Source organism: Lactuca saligna, chromosome 4 (assembly GCF_052625555.1).
Source record: "Lactuca saligna cultivar CGN05327 chromosome 4, ASM5262555v1, whole genome shotgun sequence".
NCBI lineage: Eukaryota > Viridiplantae > Streptophyta > Magnoliopsida > Asterales > Asteraceae > Lactuca > Lactuca saligna.
The window spans coordinates 312,156,172-312,175,412 of NC_136420.1; the positions used below are offsets into that span (position 1 = coordinate 312,156,172).

At 39.3% G+C, this 19,241-nt stretch overlaps 1 long non-coding RNA gene across 1 annotated transcript; it reads right to left on the minus strand.

Moving 5' to 3' along the window:
- Positions 1-531: 531 nt before the first annotated feature.
- On the minus strand, positions 532-1,619 carry LOC145039516 (uncharacterized). Its single transcript, XR_013679820.1, has 3 exons — positions 1,065-1,619; positions 759-869; positions 532-618 (listed from the first exon to the last, which is right to left on the minus strand). It is a non-coding gene; the product is annotated as an uncharacterized LOC145039516 (long non-coding RNA).
- Positions 1,620-19,241: the final 17,622 nt, after the last annotated feature.

Genomic DNA, 19,241 nt, shown 5'->3' on the forward strand with positions numbered 1-19,241 from the left:
AAAGTGGATAATAAAAATGAGATGGAGAGAGGGGGTATTTAATATTATATTATAATAAAAAAATTTATTAATATTATTGGTTGATTCGGTTCGGTTCGGTTAATAGTGGTTCGGTTTTCGATGAAAACCATAACCGAACCATATGTTTTCGGTTAATTAAAATTAGAAACCGCATCATAGATTTTAGTAATGGTTCGGTTAAAATGGTTCGATTATATTGGTTAATTTGGTTATGGTTCGGTTTTTTGGTTAATATGCTCACCCCTAAATTTACCTAAGTAAAAAAGAAGTAACCATAGTTGTCCAGATTAAAGTGTTGAACTCATTATACAATATTCTCTTCCAATCTCTTTCATATGGCTTATCATGAAGACATTCTTGTTATGGTGTTGATAAGATGAGGACTAATTTATAAAAAGTTAGGGACTTAATGGGAATTGGGAAAGACTCATTCGCCTCAAGTTTCATATTAATTTTCATATTAAGTTATTCTTTAAAATAAATACAAATTACAATACTAAGTTTGTTTATTCCAAACTCGACTTCCTCAGTAGTGAAGTTCATCATTAGTAAGGAAGCCTTTTTGTTATCAATGCGATTGTAGCCTTCATCAAGATCCTGCATAGTAAGTATTTTTAGCAAATTGATAACAAACTCTGATGAAGATAAAAGTCTAAAACTAACAGATATAATGGAATCATTTTCTACACATATTAACAAATAAATAAAACATCAAAATCATGAAACCAGAAACTTACTTCTTTTACAGAAACATTTCTAGGGTTAGTGCTCTAACTAGTTACATCCTGCTCATCACCAAATAAGCAATCCAGCGAACCAGATGATTCTGAATGTGATATAAGCATAGTCTGTTAATTGGATTCACATACAAGGTCAGTTTCGTCATTTCAAGATAAAAAAATGGCAAACAAAACATGATCTGTAAACGAAACATGATACGATCAAAGCATCACTATAACTACACTTTCACAAACAAGGAGATGCATATAAGAAATATTAAGCCATTTGAACCTTTTTCTGAAATGCAGATGTATCATTTGTACCTTTTGGGGATTCACTACAAAAGACATCAAAACATATTCATAATTCCAGTGAATATGTTGAAGTCAAGAAGATCATCGACATCTATTTTGGAGGAGATGACTCGCCGACATCAGAATCAAAGAACAATATGGCCATGATCGATGAGGCTCAACACTTACAGGAGTAAAATAAATCATTTGATGTGGTGGTCAAGAACATCAACGACGTCTACTGCTCTGAATGCTTACGCAATGCCCATTCCAAGCTGTAGATCAATCGTCAATTAGTTGATGGAAATTCGATTTGAAATTGTTAATTTCATTTGTAGAATCGACACCTAAAAGAAATTAGGGTAATCGAACCATGATTCCTAAAGAGAGACCGGCAATCACAGACGGTTTAATCGAGATTTGAAAAAGTATTGATAAAGTAATTTGTGTAATCAGAAGCACCATCGACTTTGACAACACTGTAGGAATTTAGTCGGGATTAGAAGCCATCACAAGCAGAGAAAAGGGAGAAATCTCTCACGATACAGAGGTGCGACGCTGGGTTTTGAGAGAGAAAAAGATTTAACGTTCTTAGAACTAGGGATCACATTTAATCTGATATTTTAGTTCCAATAACACCATGGCATCAAAAAAATCAAGATACCCCCGTGTCTTTTTTTTTTATTTATTTACAAAAATGTCACAATTAATCTCAACCTTTTATTTTTTTGTTCTTAGGGCCTAAAATTAGTTCTCGAATTCTCGGAAAACTATAAGTTCCCAAATGATCATTCATATATATATATATTTCAAGCCATGAATAATTAGATTATTTCAATTTTTTATACATATTTATTTCATTCATTTATAATTGTAAACAAATGTAAAACCCATAAAACTTTTTTTTTTCTATAAATTTAGCTATTTTTTTCAACGATGGTCTTAATATTTTGTACAAATATTTTCGAACTTCAGTTTACATTTGATATAGATTTTGACAGTATATTAATAGTTTGATACTATTTTACCGTTAAAAAAAAGTGGATTCTATTTGTCTAAAATTTAAAAATACTTTGATAGCAATTCAAACCAAAAATAAATAATAAAAATATCTTTAATTTAATCTGTTTATTTTAACACAAATAAAAAATTTCCGCTAAAATACAAATGCTATTTCACTTGTTTGAAGTTAGAAAATGCACGCGCAAATCCATTGGACAAGATTTGATTTGGTGTTGTGACGCGGATCCAACTTTGGCGGCCCCACAAAAGCAACTTGTAGCGGCAAATTATTGGTGCATTCTCTTAGGATCCTAATTCTGAAGTCCTATATGACAAAATGTTAATTTTCAAGTTCATAAAAACTACAAATATTTGATCTTAATTACTAATAAAGATGTATCCATTTTAAAGGCATATTATACGTACAATAAATTATAGTTTCAATTAATTTTATCATCAAAACTACATCATTAAGGTTGATGTTTTTATGTAAAAAGTGAATTAATATTTTAAGAAATCGAGTCACATAAGCTTTAAGTATTAATTTTCAAAATCTTTTTCAAATAAAATTTGATCAAATAGAACATAGAGTGTGTTTGGTCGGCATGAAATTGATAAAATTCGAGGGAAAAATGTTGTAATTCCTTCGAATTCATGTGTTCTGTTGGGCTTAGGGGGTAAGAAATTTCTAAACAAAATAATTTTTCCATTATACGGAGGAAAGTGAATTCTTTTCAAAATTGGATGGAAAATATCAATTCAAGTGATAATTACAAAAATACAACTTCACTTATCAAAAAATCACCCATTACTATTGCTACAGACCACCAATTGTCATTGCCACCACCATCACCACTATTATCACCATCATCACCACCACCATTACCATCACTCACCACCAATAGTCATCGCCATCACCACCATTATCATTACCATCACCCACCACCATTATCACTACAATCACCACCGCCACTGTCGCCATCACCACCACTACCTCTGTCACCAGCATCACTACCCTCACCAACACTACTACCACTGCCGCCACCGCCACCACTACTGATACCGTCGTCACTGCCAAAATTTTACTATTTTATAATTTATATAATATATCTTTTCATATAAGTTAGAAAATAAAATAAAATTAAGCAAAACAGACAAAAAACGTAATTATGTCATTTTACATGGATTATGATTTCATTTCCTGCGAACCAAACAAAATCTGGAATTAATTATAATTTCATTTCCCATCAACCAAATAGGATATAAAATTATATTCAAATTCATGAAAGATTCTTTTTCCAATTCGAATTCTAAAACTCTACGAACCAAACAACATCTTAGAACATTGTCAATTATGTTTTTCGAATCAACCAAATATCACTAATCAACCTTTATTTTTTTTAATTACTTGGGTGAACCAAGTTGTGGGTTAGTAATATTAAATTGATAAATTTCTATTAAACTTATGTTTGGCATATTAGACTGTACGATGTGGTGGGTGAAATGACGACGACATTCCTATTTGACCACCATTGTCGGGTGACAACACCGCCCCCTGATGGTAACTTTCGTCGGGGGAAATTCTCAATAGCAATAGTACGTTGTTAAAAAAACCGTTTGAAGCCAATCTAGTCATTAGAATTTAATAGTTTTTTGGGTTATTGACATAAAAGCCAAAAAAAATTGAAATTTTTTTTTGCTCAGATTTGCCCATTATTCAAATTTAACCTTCTACAATAGCACAACAATACATGCCTCTGTGAGCACTGACTGAGATTTCTTACTGAAGAGGCCATTATACATCAGCATATATCGTTAAAATTTTAATTGTTTTGATTAATAAATGCTCAAGGATTCAAAGTCACGACTTTGTATTTGAAGGTAAGCTACTTTACCACCAATGCTCACATCTTTTGCGTTAATATTTCTAAGCAATGATATATAATAGATATAATGGTTGAAATAAGGAAAGGAAAAAGGGTTAACAGGATTAGAACCCAGGGCAACAGGAGCAACAAATCTAAGAGCTATACCACAGTTGTAACGCTATGTTCCGAATTGTTTCTTATGTGAGGGAGGTGACCCGAAGACCGAGTATCATTAGGATTAGGTCCTTTTAAGGAAAAGAGATGTAGAACTATTTGGGTATGGGTAATGTAATTTGGATGATCCGGAAGCTCAGTTTGTGTTTTCGCGCCAAGGGGTTTTCTGATAAAGTGTTAATTCGGGCTTTTATGAATTTGGATTTTTGTTCAGAAAATTTTAAGGCAAGGATGAGTTGATAGAATTATAGAGCTTCTCATTAACTTTTCATGGATATAAGTGTTGGATTAGGTGTCTAAGCCCATAACTATAATTAAGATGTACTTGAACCGATAGTAACATGGTCCTTTTGGGTTGCCTTTACACTGGTGATCAGATAGGATGACTGTTCAGGAGAGAGGCTGATTTATTATTAAGAATAATGAATTGGGGCATAAATATGATTTATTAGTATATTATAATAATAATATATTAATTAGAAGTCATATTATTAATTAGTATTTAACCAAAAATTAATTTGGAATTAATTTTGGGATTAAAGGAACTAATTAAAAATGTAAAGGCTGTTTTATAATTATTTGATAGTTGAGGTTTTGGGCCATTGGATCATCTTATTAAGAAAGGGCCGAAAATCCCTAGAAGGATCAAGGAGTTTTCTTCCAAGGCTAAAGGGTAGGAGGTCCATGGACTTGCTTAGGCCCTAAGTTAAGGAATTACGGTTTCCACCCTAAAAACCTAGCTAGCATCAAGTATAAATATACCCCTAGGCTCTAGATTTCATCCACCCCCTTGGAGAAACCCTAAAAGAGCCGATTTCTAGAGCTAGACATCCTCTCTCTTATTTATCATATTCATCCTCTTACTCAAGTGTGTTTATGAGCCATTAGAGGTACTACATTTGTGGTGCTTGTCCTCAAGAGCAAAGGGAATTCAAGAAACTAGTTGTTATTACTATATAGCAACAAAGGTATGTATTCTATTCTTTGATTTGTAATTTTCAAATAATAGTAGATGCATGCTAAGTTTTCTTTTGTGTTCAAATGTTGTATATCTAATAGAGAAAACATAGATCCAAAACTAGGGTTGCATGCACACATAGGATTGTTTGTATAAAACTCATCAGTGATATCGGAGCCTTTTGTTGTTGTTTTAAATTAGATTTGATACAAAAGTATGAATTTGAAAAATTAAGGTTTATGGAAAATAAACCCTAGGGCTTGGTTTTCGAAATTAGGGTTTCAAAACCATAGTTTTTGAAAAAATTTAGGGTTTCTTGAACTCTTTCCTTTGGCCTCATATTTTCAATTTTAGGGTTGGTCAACCCTAGGTTTTTCGAAAATCCCCTACCCCCAAGATTATATTTCAAAATTTTCAGGATTAGGATAATGTTATATTTGGTAATTATCTTATTAACTGTTTAAGTAGATAATTAAAGATTTTGAAATATCCCTTCCAAATTTTTCTAAATCTAAGGGATAAAGAGATTAGGTTAAATTAATTATTTAATTTAATGGATAATCGTTTAAGATTTAATAATTTAGATTAATTGTTTAATTTTGGATAACTATTAAATCAAAGGTTTTAATATTTAAGATTTTAAAATTAAAATGTATTAATTTTCGAAAAATTTAAATTTGATTAAAAACTCTAGTATTTTGAAATGTTTAAAATACACCCTTATAATATTATAATATTAAAAGCTTAATACTTATATATATATATATATATATATATATATATATATATATATATATATATATATATATATATATATATATATATATAAGATGAGTTAGTCTTACCATTAGTAGGCCTTATTCACGAAGCCGATCTATAATGGGGTATAAGGAAACTGCCTATAAAATAGCGGTTGAATGGGTGTCCACTATCACCAACCGCTTCCTTGATTAGTGGAGGGTCGTTAGTGTTGGATTAGTGTCTAACTCCATAAATATATTTGGTATGTACTTGACTCGGTTGTAGCATGGTCCTTTTGGGTTGCCTTCACACTGGTGACTAGACAGGATGACTGTTGAGGAGAGAGGCTGATTTATTGTTAAGAATAATAAATTGGGGTATAAATATAATTTGTTAATACACTATTTGAATAATACATTAATTTGGAATCATCTTATTAATTAGTATTTAATCAGAAATTAGTTAGGAATTAATTTTGGGATTAAAGGAAATAATTAAAAGTGTAGGGGTTGTTTTGTAATTATTTGATAGTTAAGACTTTGGGCCATTGGATCTCCTTTATTAAGTCTTGGACCAAAAACCTAGAAGGATCTAGAAGTTTTCATCCAAGGTCTTAAGGAAAGGAGTCCATGGGTTTGCTTAGGCCCTAAGCTAAGGGATTAGGGTTTCCACATTGAAACCCTAGTTGACTTCAACTATAAATAGCACCCTAAGGAACTCAAAATCGGTAACCTTTGGAGAAACCCTAGCAGAGCTAATTTTGTGAACTTGTTACCATCCATCATCTCTCTCATATTCATCCTTTCACTCAAGTGTGTTTGTGAGCCATTAGAGGTACTACACTTGTGGTACTTGCTTTCAAAGCTAAGGAGATTCAAGAAACAAGTAGTTATTACTACATAATAACAAAAGGTATGTATTTTATTCTTCTATATGAATTTCTAAAGTTATATAAGCATCCCAAGTTTCTTTTTGTGTTCATAAAGATGTATGTCTAATAATGAAAACATATATCTAATTAGGGTTGCATGCACACATAGGATTTTTGTATAAAACCCATCAGTTAGCCTAATGGGTAGGATAGGACAAACTAATTCCTCATTAATAAGTATAATGATATTATAAAGTAACTAAATGTTTTCATAAATTCCCAATCTTAGTTACTTTAGGAAAAATGTGAAAATGATGCTATTCCATGAAATTGCACTTTGCACCTTGCCAAGTAGTTAATGGAGCACGTGTGGTTAAGCGACACTAATTTGGGACTAACTAGGGTGGAAAAGGGTATCTCGATGTTTATTATAGATCAATGGAGTGTGTGTGGCTAACCGACACATCGATTAGGTGATAAATGATGTTGAGAGTACCAAGCACAGTTGCATGGTTATTCACACCTTGTTTATGATCCTCGGTATCCCAGTCAAAAACTTGAAGGGCATAATCGAGATCGAAGCATGCATTGAAAACTTCAATGAAGCTCAAAAGAATCTAGGAATTTCAATTCATTTAAAGCTTAATATTCTTTTTCATTTTTCATGGTGGAAATTGGTAAATCGTCATTTACCTACCTTCAAATATTTTCCAATTTGATTACGACATCCCTCTTCCAAATTTTGAAATATTGTGTTAGGTCCTATCCTTAATATATCATTTGGGTGTTATATTAAGGATTCTTATCTATTCTAAACTTCGTCTCTTTTCTTTTTCAGATGTCTACTTCAAACAACACTTCTAGCTCAAACGCTTCTATCTCTTTTTCCCACATGAGCTTATGTGGGAGAGTGATCTTCGATGGATCCAATTTTAATGATTGGATTCGTAACATTCACATGGTCACTCGCCACGAGGACAAGGAGTATGTCCTCAATAAAGAGCTAAACGAGATTAATGAAGTAACTACTACTCCAGAGGAAATTGTCGAGTATATGGCGCATGAGAAGGACACGACAAAGGTGTCATGTATCATGCTTGCCACTATGAATGCTGAACTCCAAAAGTCCTACGAGGACTACTATCCTTTTGAAATGCACCAAGAATTGATGGAAAGGTACCATCAAAGTGCTCGGCAGGAAAGATATGAGATCATTACCTCCATGATAACAACAAAGATGAAGCATGGAGAGTCTATCATGGCCCACTTGTAAAAGAAGAAAATGTTTGTGAACCGCTTGTTAAAGTTGAATGTCAACTTTGACGAAGACTTGGCTATTGGCATTATCCTACACTCTTTGCCTTCTTGTTATGATAAATTCCGAATGATGTATCATATCAACAAGGAGGAAGTCACTCTAAGCAAGCTTCAAGGCCTACTAAAAACTGCTGAGAGTAGTTTAAAAGGCAAGTCTGTTACACCTAATCCTACCGCTGCTGCCCCTGTCTTAGCAATTGGACAAGGGATAGGAAAGAAGAGGAAGGCTCCTTCTAAGAGCCACAAGGGAAAGTCCCATGATGGATCCAGTAGTAAAACGTCTCTTCACCACCATATTGAAAAATATAACCAAGACGTCAGATAAATCACATGATATCGGGAGACCAATTCCCACAACCCTAGGGGCTGTGACTTCCTTGCTACGCGTATCGGTCCTGTGCTTTCAGTAGTATGGGCCCATACTACCTTCCACACCTACACATATTTGTCTCAAGTATCACCACAATGCCCTAACATTATCATCAACATAATATGCGTTCAACCCTCACTCCTAAGGGAATATCGACTATCTCGCAACTGATCTCACAGCTCACACATCCATGAAACTTTCACCAACCCTGTAGCACTAGTGTATGCTAGCCACACATAACGCTGGGCCAGATATACTTTTGAATTTTCAATCCTACACTAAGTTCAAATCAAACATTCTCATGCTATAAGGTCTTGATTATACACAACCGTGATGCATACACTAAACATCTACAATTATGATGTCAGTTCCATATACAAGCAAATCTAGGTTAGTAGGTATCATATAATCAAGCAAATCTTATCAATCGATTCCTGAAGACTCCCAGCCTAGCACTAGCATGATGTTCTATCAAATCATATTATCAAATAACTGTATGGTATTTTGGGGTTTACATATAGGCTCAGCTGATCGTACCCTCTGCATCCTCCATCCTTATTTTGAAAACCATTTTAGTATTTATTTCGAAAATTCCCTTTGTAACGCCCTGATCCTCAGGTATTAATAATGATATTTTGGTTGTCTTTTTAATACCTACTCGGCGAGTTGGCCTCCCTACTCATCGAGTAGTAGCGGGCTTGCCAATGGAGTTTAATGATCTACTCGCCGAGTTCGCTATGGGACTCGACAAGTCGGTACTAGCAGATGAAACCCTAAACTTCGGGGCCTTGCACCCTATTTAATTGTTCATAAGCCTCCCTTAGCCTCCCCTTTACAGTTCTTTTCCTCCCAAAGACCCCTAATTCGAGTGTGAGTATCTTTCTTGGTGATTTAAGTTTGAAGGAAGGATTTGGTGAAGGGAGCACTTGAGGAAACAAGTTAGAAGAAGAAAAGGACTCGTGGGGATTCAAGATCTACCTCTGTGGAACACTTTCAGAAGGTAGTTGAGTTGGAGCAGTTCGTGGGGCATATCCAGTCGAAAAAGTATTAGTTCAACATTCGTGTCAGGTGAGTCTTCTCACCATACCTATGGGTCTAAGGCACCAAGGCCGACCCATTATGTGATTACGGTAGATGTGATAGATACTCTATGTTTGCTTTGCTATGTGATTGCATGTTGTATGAAGACCCCTAGGGGAGCCCGTGGCATTGGATGTAAGACCATGTGGGGTAGCCCATGACAGTCCTATGTGAAGACCATGTGGGGTAGCCCATGGCACTAGATGTAAGACCATGTGGGGTAGCCCATGGCAGTCCTAGGTAAAGACCATGTAGGGTAGCCCATGGCACTATTACAAGTTTGATGTATGCATGGTTTATGTGTGATGTGTGTAGCTTTATGGCTATCAGGATATGTGATTGTGTGTGGTATGCTCTGGGAAACTCACTAAGCGTTTCACTTACAGGTTGTTGATTGTTGCAGGTACTTCGGAGCCTAAGGGCAAAGGAAAGGCGTGATGGCGTGGCGTGTACTCTACCTCTCTTTTGGATGTTTTGGGGACTCTCTGATGATTTCATAAAAATACAACAATGATGTAATGAATGTGATTTGGAAACAAATGTTTTGAAAACTTATCGAATATGTAATCGGATTACTTATTAAAACGAAAAAATTTCTTGTAAAATTTGGGATGTTACAAATTGGTATTAGAGCCTTGGTTTGAGAGATTCGGACACATCCTCGGATGTGTGAGGACTCAAACTAAGGAAGTGGTAAACGTTTTCAAAAGTAACTTAAAAAGGATTTTTAAGCCCAAAAGAAGAGAGTACAACGTGCATGATCAGCCGAGCCAAGTAAGTAGTTTCCGAATTCAAATAGCCATGTTACACTGAAAATGAGCTCTGTTGATTATGTGAAACTGCTAAGTGTATGTTAAAAAAAATTTATATATGGTTAGGAGTTGCAGCCTCAGAATGAGTGATTTTTGCCTTATTTCCTTTTCCTTGTTTGGATGTGGTTTTAGGGTAGAATCTCTTATTCAAAATTCTATTTGGTCCTTTCTGTGTATAATTTGCATGCCTATTAGCAACATGCAGTGATTGGTATGATTGTTGTGAGTAGGATAATCATAGGGTATTCATGGATTGATTATTGCGAGGATTGTGAGTCATAGTTTTTCGGTTATGATAGTTTTAGAGGTATTGGGTAAAGCAGGGGGAAAGGTACGGGTAAGTGTGGAAGGTAGTACTGGGACCATACTATTGGAAGTACAAGACCTGTACCCGAACCCATGTTCTATATGGGAATTCCAAAGTAGCTTGGTATGGATACAATCCCGATGTGGGAATCCTGATCTTTATGTTTGTGTTATGACAGTTCAGCATGGTTGTTACGCGATTTGGAGTAGGGGGTCGGGATCAGGATCAGGATCGGGATTCGGGGGTGGGTCAGGCGGCCCTACCGATGGTATTGACAAGAGGCTGCGCGAGCTGATCGTGACCGAGGTTACGAGGGGCATCCTTGACGCTACCCCAGTCATCTTTGGGACGATCAAGGAGGGCATGATGGAGATCATGGAGGAAAGACTTAGAGCATTTAGGGCCGATATTTACACGAGCCAAGGTTGGAGCTCGAACTTCCTCGTTTAGGGAGTTCAAGGCATGTGGAGCTCTGGAGTTTTCGGGGGTCCGAGATCCCATTGTGAGTAGACGCTAGGTGGAAGACATTGAAAACGCTCAACATACAAGTTCTTGCCCGGAGGAGGCAAAGGTCGGATTTGCTTCCTGTATGCTGAGGGACAGGGCCCGAGATTGGTGGGGCGAGGTTACTAGTCAGATGGGGAAAGCCGGTGTGACTAGCATGACGTGGGATGAGTTTGTTCGACGCTTTGATCAGGAGTTTGCATCGCCTATTGAGGTGCAACAAATGGTGAGAGAGTTTCATGATCTAAAGCAGACTACTGAGACTGTGGCGGAAATTACCGCCAAGTTTCGAGAGCGATCTTTGATGATTCCTCAGTATTCAACCGATGAGGACATGAGGAGGACCCGATATCACTCTATGATGAGGGAGGACATTCGGGAGTTTGTGAGTTTCACATAATGAAAAACCCTGAATGAGATGGTTGAGAAGGCCCATGAAAGGGAGATGGAGTTGAAGTCCTGCACAAAGTGGATGACTGAGCAAGTACAGGTAGCAGGGACTCAGGCTAAAAAGCCTAAGACCTCTAATTCTCCGGGTAAGGGCTAACAGGGCTGGGGTTGGTGTGCCAAGTGTGGGAGATTTCATAGTGGGGCTTGTTGTACAGTCGGGATGTCAGGATGCTACTCCAGTGGCCAACACGGCCACTTGAGTAAGGATTTCCCCAAGAAGGGCTTGATATGTTTTCACTGCAACCAAACAGGTCATAAAAAGGCCAATTGTCTGAGGTTGTAGGGTGGAGGAGGAGGATCTGTGGCGGCGCCCGTGCCCGCCACTATGAGGATTACAGATGGCCGACCCAAGGCGAAAGCTCCAGCGGTGAAGAGCCGTGCATTCCAGCTGACTACCGAGGAGGCTCGGGCTGCGCTAGATGTTGTGGCTGGTATGTTTTCATTATCCTCTGTTCTTTTAGTGTTAACTGTTTGCATGTATGCTTATTGTGCTTTGTATAGGGACCTTTCTGGTCAATGGTATGACGGCCCATATTTTATTCGATTTGGGGGCTACCCGATCTTTCGTGTCTCTTGCACTTAGAAAGAAATTCAGGGACGCACTGGGGACTTTAGATGCCCCGCTCGAGGTGGAGATTGCAGATGATGGCACCGTGAGTGCTGCGAAGGTATATCAGGACTGTGTCCTGAATGTGCATGACGAAAGGTTTCAAGTTGATTTGGTTCCCATACCCTTGCGAGGATTGAAAGTGATTATTGGGATGGACTGGCTGGGATCCAATGGGGCCATGATCAATTGTGATGGCAGTTAGTCCGGGTACGTACCCCAAGGGGGGGACTGGTTATTCATGGCGAGAGGACTACGCAGGGACCTACCCTTTGTTCAGCTGCGAGGGCAAGGAGGTTTCTGCAATAGGGTTGCATGGGATTTTTTTTGCCTATGTTTCAGATACGCGAGTAGAGGCAGTGGCAGATATCGATAGTGTACCATTGGGGCGGGATTTTCAGGACGTTTTTCCCGAAGAATTACCCGGAGTGCCTCCGGAGAGGCAGGTGGAGTTTCGTTTTGACCTGGTGCCAGGCGCCGCCCCGACAGCAAAGGCACCGTATTGGTTTGCACCACCCGAGATGCATGAATTTTCTACCCAGCTTAAAGAGCTACTAGACCAAGGGTTCATCCGTCCAAGTAGTTCTCCGTGGGGAGCTCTGATCCTTTTCATGAAAAAGAAGGACGGGTCACATAGGATGTGCATCGATTATAGGGAGCTGAATAAGCTGACGGTGAAAAACCACTATCATTTGCCTAGGATTGATGATTTATTTGACCAGCTCCAAGGAGCATCATGGTTCTCCAAGATTGATCTTCGATCAAGGTATCATCAGATGAGGATTCGGGATGAGGACGTACCGAAGACATCTGTCACACCCCAAAGCCGGAACGATGGAAACGTTCGAGGGTGGAGGACGTCATGTCAAGTATCACGAGATATGTATATGGTAAGCAAGTAATGAACAATCATTTCATTTAGAAAGAAAGTGTTTACAATGTGTGTGTTCACAAAACATAGAATTCATACACAAATAACAAAACAAGACTTGAAGCTATAATGCTCCATCTTCTGCATCCCCAGCACGAGCACCTGTCTAATAGTCTCCTGAGAATACAAGTTATTTGAAAGAGTTGATCAGCAATTAAGCTGGTGAGTTCATAAGATTTTTGTGATGTGAGTAAGCTGTAAAGCGTTAAAAGTGATGTAAGTTCTGTTTAGAAAAGTTCGCCTGTTCCTCTAAAAAATCCTATATTTCCAACTTTAATGGAAGTTAAGTAAAATGACACTATAAGCCTTTCTATGCGTACTAAGTAGGTACAAGTTATATATACTTAGATTAAATAAGCAATCGATTGTGCGCATCTGCCCTAAACTTACAACCCAACGGGGAACAGCAAGTAAGGTGGATAGCACACATTCCATTGGTTGTTAGATCGTTGTCATATATAACCTTGGTGTATTCACTTGTTACTCATGGAGTTATTTGTAATGGTTCCTTTATATCTAATGGAGAGTTCTTTTAAGAAAACCTATATTTCTTATAGTGAAATAATGACTACGGTGATTACTTTTATAATAGCTTTGTTTATACTGCTATATATAATCTGATATCGGGTAGATAGTTAATTGGGGGAATCTGCCCTAAGCCCACAATCCAACGGGAACAAGACGTCGGGGGAAAACACACATTTAGCTATCTATTGGATATTAGTTTTATATATAAACATGGTGTATAAACTAAGGTGTTATAGAGTTAACTCACCTAAAGTCTCTAAAACTGTATTGGCTTAATAAAATGGATTAAGCCCTTTTCTGGGAAATCTCTAGTTTTATATACCAAAAATGCTGACTTTGATATGTAAGTTTTGTAATAGAATAACTGTGCGGTAACTCTGTGTCCTATGACCTGATCCATACCTGGTACCCTTATGATGACTTAATGTATACTAAGCATATATATATATATATATATATATATATATATATATATATATATATATATAGATTAGGGTAGATAATAGATTGGGTGACCTCGGTGCAAGCCCACATCCAACGGGAACAGGAATTACAGCGAAGAGCACACATCCTATTAGCTGTCGGAATCTACTAGCATATATGTATCCTATAGCGTATACATTAAGGAATCATAAATTTAGCATCACGATCCTAACCTTTAATCGTAGCCTTCTACCAAGGCATCTTCTGTTCTGAGTTAAACCCTATTGTTCCTTTGTCAAATGTACAAGTATATTCTCCCTAGTTTATATCTATCTTGACTAGAAAATAGATCAAATTTCAAGTGGTACTGACACTTTATGAAAGTAATGGGAAAAGTAAGCACACAGATGTCGTTTATAATGACATGAGGATGTACTAATAACCTAAAAACATATCTGTTTTATTACGGTCATAACGTGTAATCTAGAACCCCTACTAAATGCTCTCAATGTAAAGAGATTAAGGGAACCAAACGCAACCCCAACAATTCCTTGCAACCCGTGTAATTCACATTAAAGTAATATGATCATGTATACCCAATATAACTATCACTAATGCGTTAGTGATTTATTGGTATAATCAGATCCTGTCTGTGTGTTCTCATGCTATAGTAACCTAACTTGTTTGTTATATTCTGTTCTGGTACTGTTTGATTCTCTTCACTGTTTGTTATGTTATGGTATTGTTTGATTCTCTTCAGGATTTGTTCTATTATGGTACTGTTTATTTGTGTGCTTCATTGTACTAGAAGTAATGAATAACATTCTTCTAAACTATACCTATAATAGTTTACCAATGTTCTACCTGGACTGTTACTGAAAAGACTCATTTATCTACTAAGTTATGCTTGTACTTTTAAAAAAACCAGAGTTTTGTATAACTATAAAGTAACATAACTTTTAAAAGAGTTTTGAAATGTTTTCACAACTTATAAATAACATAAGTAACATTTTGAAAGATGTTTAACAACAAACATTTACACAATTATTATTGTGTTCAACCTGTATTCCCCCCCTCCCCCCCTCTCCCTTAAAACAGTTAAAATAGTTAAAAAATTCATTACGGGGTATGAACTCACCAATATCATACTAGCATATTGTGCCTAGGGCTAACCCCCGGGTCTTCTACTCATAACTACATGGGCCGACATTGTGGCCTTAGACCCATTCACACAAAGGGAAACTCGCCTGCATTGGCTGAACTTGCTGATGAACTCACTAGCTGCTGCCCGACAACTCACTGAACTCCTGCTCCCCTTGCTCCCCGAACTACCAATATCAAAACAACACTGAGTCTAACTGACCCCCGAAAGACAACCCTGTCAACCCTGGTCCAAGTCATAGTCCTGGTCAAAGTCAACCTTCCATGTCAACCCTGCTCGCCGAGTCACCCTACTGACTCGCCGAGTTCATATATTCAGAATCTTTCCTTTCGCGTCTCAACTCACCGAGTTAGTCCATGACTCGCCGCGTCGACCGATTTCTGAGTCCTGACCTGTCCAACTCACCGAGTCTCCACCCGACTCACTGATTCGAGTCTCAACTCAAAGGGTTTGGGGTTTCGCAACCTGACTCGCCGAGTCCAAGAACAGACTCGCCGAGTTCAAGGCAATCTTCATCTGACTCGACGAGTTGTTCATCCCACTCGTCGAGTTGCTCCTCACCTTCATGCTACTCGCCGAGTCCACTCAAATGACTCGCTGAGTCCATTCAGATCTCCTTACATACATAGGACTTTTGAGTCATGCATGGACTCCAAACTGTAGATCTACCCTTCCCAAGCCTATTCCTCATGTAAATTTGCAAACTTTACATGTAGAGAAGGAGATCTAGGCAAAATACACCATAAACTAGGGTTTAAGGGAAAGAGGCTCCAAGATCCACTCAAGGGCTGATACTTTATGCTTCTAAAGACCACAATATGCTTAGATCTGAAGTAACAACTTCAGATCTGGCTTCTAACTCAATAGAATAACATTATGGCTAAAAACCCCCAACAACCACACATAGATCTAGGTGCAAAAAGGGTCCAAGAACTAGTTTATTACGTCCAAATGCTCATAATGAACTCACAATCCCAGATCTATAGTCCTTTCTTGCTCCTCCAAGTTCCTTCTTCCTTCTCCAAGATTTAATGCACCTTCCAAGGCAAAAAATGGCTCAATCAATGGATATGGCGGCTAGGGTTTGATGTTCTGGGTGAAAGAGGCAGTAAAGGAACCCTAGGGGAGAGAATAAGACGTTTAATTAGGCTCCAAGTCCCGATTTTAGGGTTTTCCTCGCACAGACCAGGCTCATCGAGTCCCCTTGGCCGACACGCCGAGTCGGTCACTTACTCCTCGACCCAGATCCCGCTCCGAATCGCCGAGTCCCCCTTTAAAATTAGGGTTTTCTTTCCTTTCTTGGCCTTCCAAACTTTGGGTGTTACAACTCTCCCCCACTTAAACTAAACTTCGTCCTCGAAGTTTGCTATGATCCACCACCTGCGATCTGCCTCTAATACTCCACCAATTAGTCTAACACCAGCTGCCTAACTTCGCTGGCCTTCCGCTCAGTCATTCAGAGTGACATCAATCCTTACGGATAAAAATCTCGGGTCCATCCTGACCCTAAAAATTCTGGAAGCACAACTTACCCAACCGACAATCCTTCTGATACTCTCCGAGTACTGCAACATAGTGGTTCACCCCTTCTTTCCTTACGCAAATTCCTTGCCTTCCTAAGGCAACGCTCCGTAACCATCTAATTCCTCTGCCATCGTGAAGACCCTGTCTTCACCAAATCTATTACTCCCGCTACTCCCAGTACGGGTCCTTATCGCTAGTATCCACTTGGCATTCTTTCTACTATCATTTGGTGTTGAGCACCCCACGATCAACTAACTGAATTCCACCATACGCTACATACTCGCACTGCTACTAACTGGAAATTCTGTTATTCCTTATCTGGCTTCCGGAAGAACTGAGACCACCCTGGTCCCTACCAACCTATCAATATCTGGATTATCGGCTCCCACCGATCGCTGACCCAACACAACTACTAGTCGCTCCCAACGACTTTTGAAGAAATTTCAACCACCTATACTGCTCAATCTATTCTACCATGCTGGCACTACAATTCCCTAGGATCCCCGATCCCCTATCTTGACTCTAAGATCCCTACCAGGTCCCACCTGTGCTGCTAAAACTCACGGGCATCACCCACAGGTCTCACCCAACCATACTACTGAGCAACCCTGCTCTCAGGTCTCACCTATACTGCTATTCTCATATGGGCCTCGCCCGCGGGTCTCACCTAACTATATCCTAGAGCGGCCTCTCCCAAGATCTCACCTCTCCAGGGCTGTACAGGCAAACTCCTTACCATTCTCATCCATTACCCATTCCTGATCCCTATCTGAATGCTAGGAGATAAGGGCCTCGCCCCGACTCCACCAACGAAACTACTATGGAATGCTACGGCTTACCCGCAGTCTTACACCACCTTGTATCGCCGTCTGCTAGTGAATTCTACGGCTGCCCCGTAGTCTGACAACACTTTCCACCACTGACTGCTAGTGAATGCTACGTCCAACACTTCCCACCACTGACTGCTAGTGAATGCTACGGCTGTCCCGTAGTCTTACAACACTTTCCACCACTGATCGCTGCTGAAAAAGGCTGAGGCTCTCCCGCCGCTCTTCCATGCTCTACCTACTGACTATGCCACTTTCTACTAACACGAAAGCATCCCATGCTATCTGTCCTCAAGATCTTCATTCCGACTCACACGAGTCCTACAGGCGATCCTTTAACCTGAATTCCGAACCACATACTCACCATCACCATTACGCGCATGACTGATGGGGAGTTTCTCAAACTCCCAACCCTGAACTACTCAATCCATCCAACGCTGAACTACCTCTTTTCCTTCTCGGAAGTTGCGTACTCGTTCTGGATTTTCGTGCTCTTACCCTTGTACACTCGGAGGATTCTCCCCCACTTCGATCCTGCTTACACCTTACTGCTCAATGAATAGAGATCCCAATCCTTACTACCATTCCATAATCAATCTGTTGAGGGATCCCAAGCTTACCATAGCTAGGGATCTAACATGTCCATTTCTAAAACTTATACGGCTCTAAACTAGCGAGACCTGCCAGGTCCCTCCAAGGCATACTACAGTTACTACACCCTAAGTAACCTTTTCCAACAGAACCCATCCCTTAACTACTATCCATATATCCAAGGTATGCAGATGGCATATAACTCGATCACAACCAAACCGCTCAAAAATAAAATACTCATACTGATAATGATGCAGAACCATAACAATATAATCATGCACAAATAAAAGAACTGAAAACGGAAATCGCATACCTGCAACATCCAACGTTGCTCGCGTCTCCAAGGTAGCCATCTGAAAAGCCCTGCCTCCTACTGCAGACGCCTCTGCACGGCCCTGACGGCCGTCTGTGATCCTCAAGGTTGCAGGGGCAGGTGCCATCACCCATCCTGCTGAAAACAAACTGGGGCACTGGGTCTTCTTGTGGCCCCGCTGATTGCAGTGAAAACATATCAAGTCTGATTCCTGAGTGGTGGTAACAGTACAATCCCTGCTAAAATGATCAGTCTGACCGCACTTGAAGCAGCCAGACTCACCACCGCTACCACTCCTGCACGCACCACCGTGCGCCCTGCCACACTTCCTGCATCGACTGCGGTCATGATAATCCCTCGATCTCGAATCCAATCCCTTGGGCCTTTTGCCCGAACTCGCGGCTACCTGAACCTCATCCGGCTTCCTCTTCCGGATCTGCTCCAAATCAATTTCCCTCTCCCTAGCCCGAGAAATCATATCTTCCAGCGTCTTACAGCCGGACCTGCTCACGAACTCCCTGATGTCATCCCTCAGCATCTCGTGATATCGAGCCTTCTTTATCTCCTCATTCGAGACATACTGCAGAACAAGAAGGGCCCTCTCCCTGAACTTGGCGATGATCTCCGCCACAGTCTCAGTGGTCTGCGTCAAATCCTGAAACTCCCGGGGCAACTGCTGCACCTCAATAATTGGCGAAAACTCTGCCCTGAACCTAGCTGAGAAATCGCTCCAAGTCATCGCGTCCAACGTGGCATCATTACCCAAAGCATGACCAATCTCTTCCCACAAATCCCTCGCTATGTCCTTCAAAAGACAGGAAGCGAGTCTGACCTTGTCCTCCTCAGG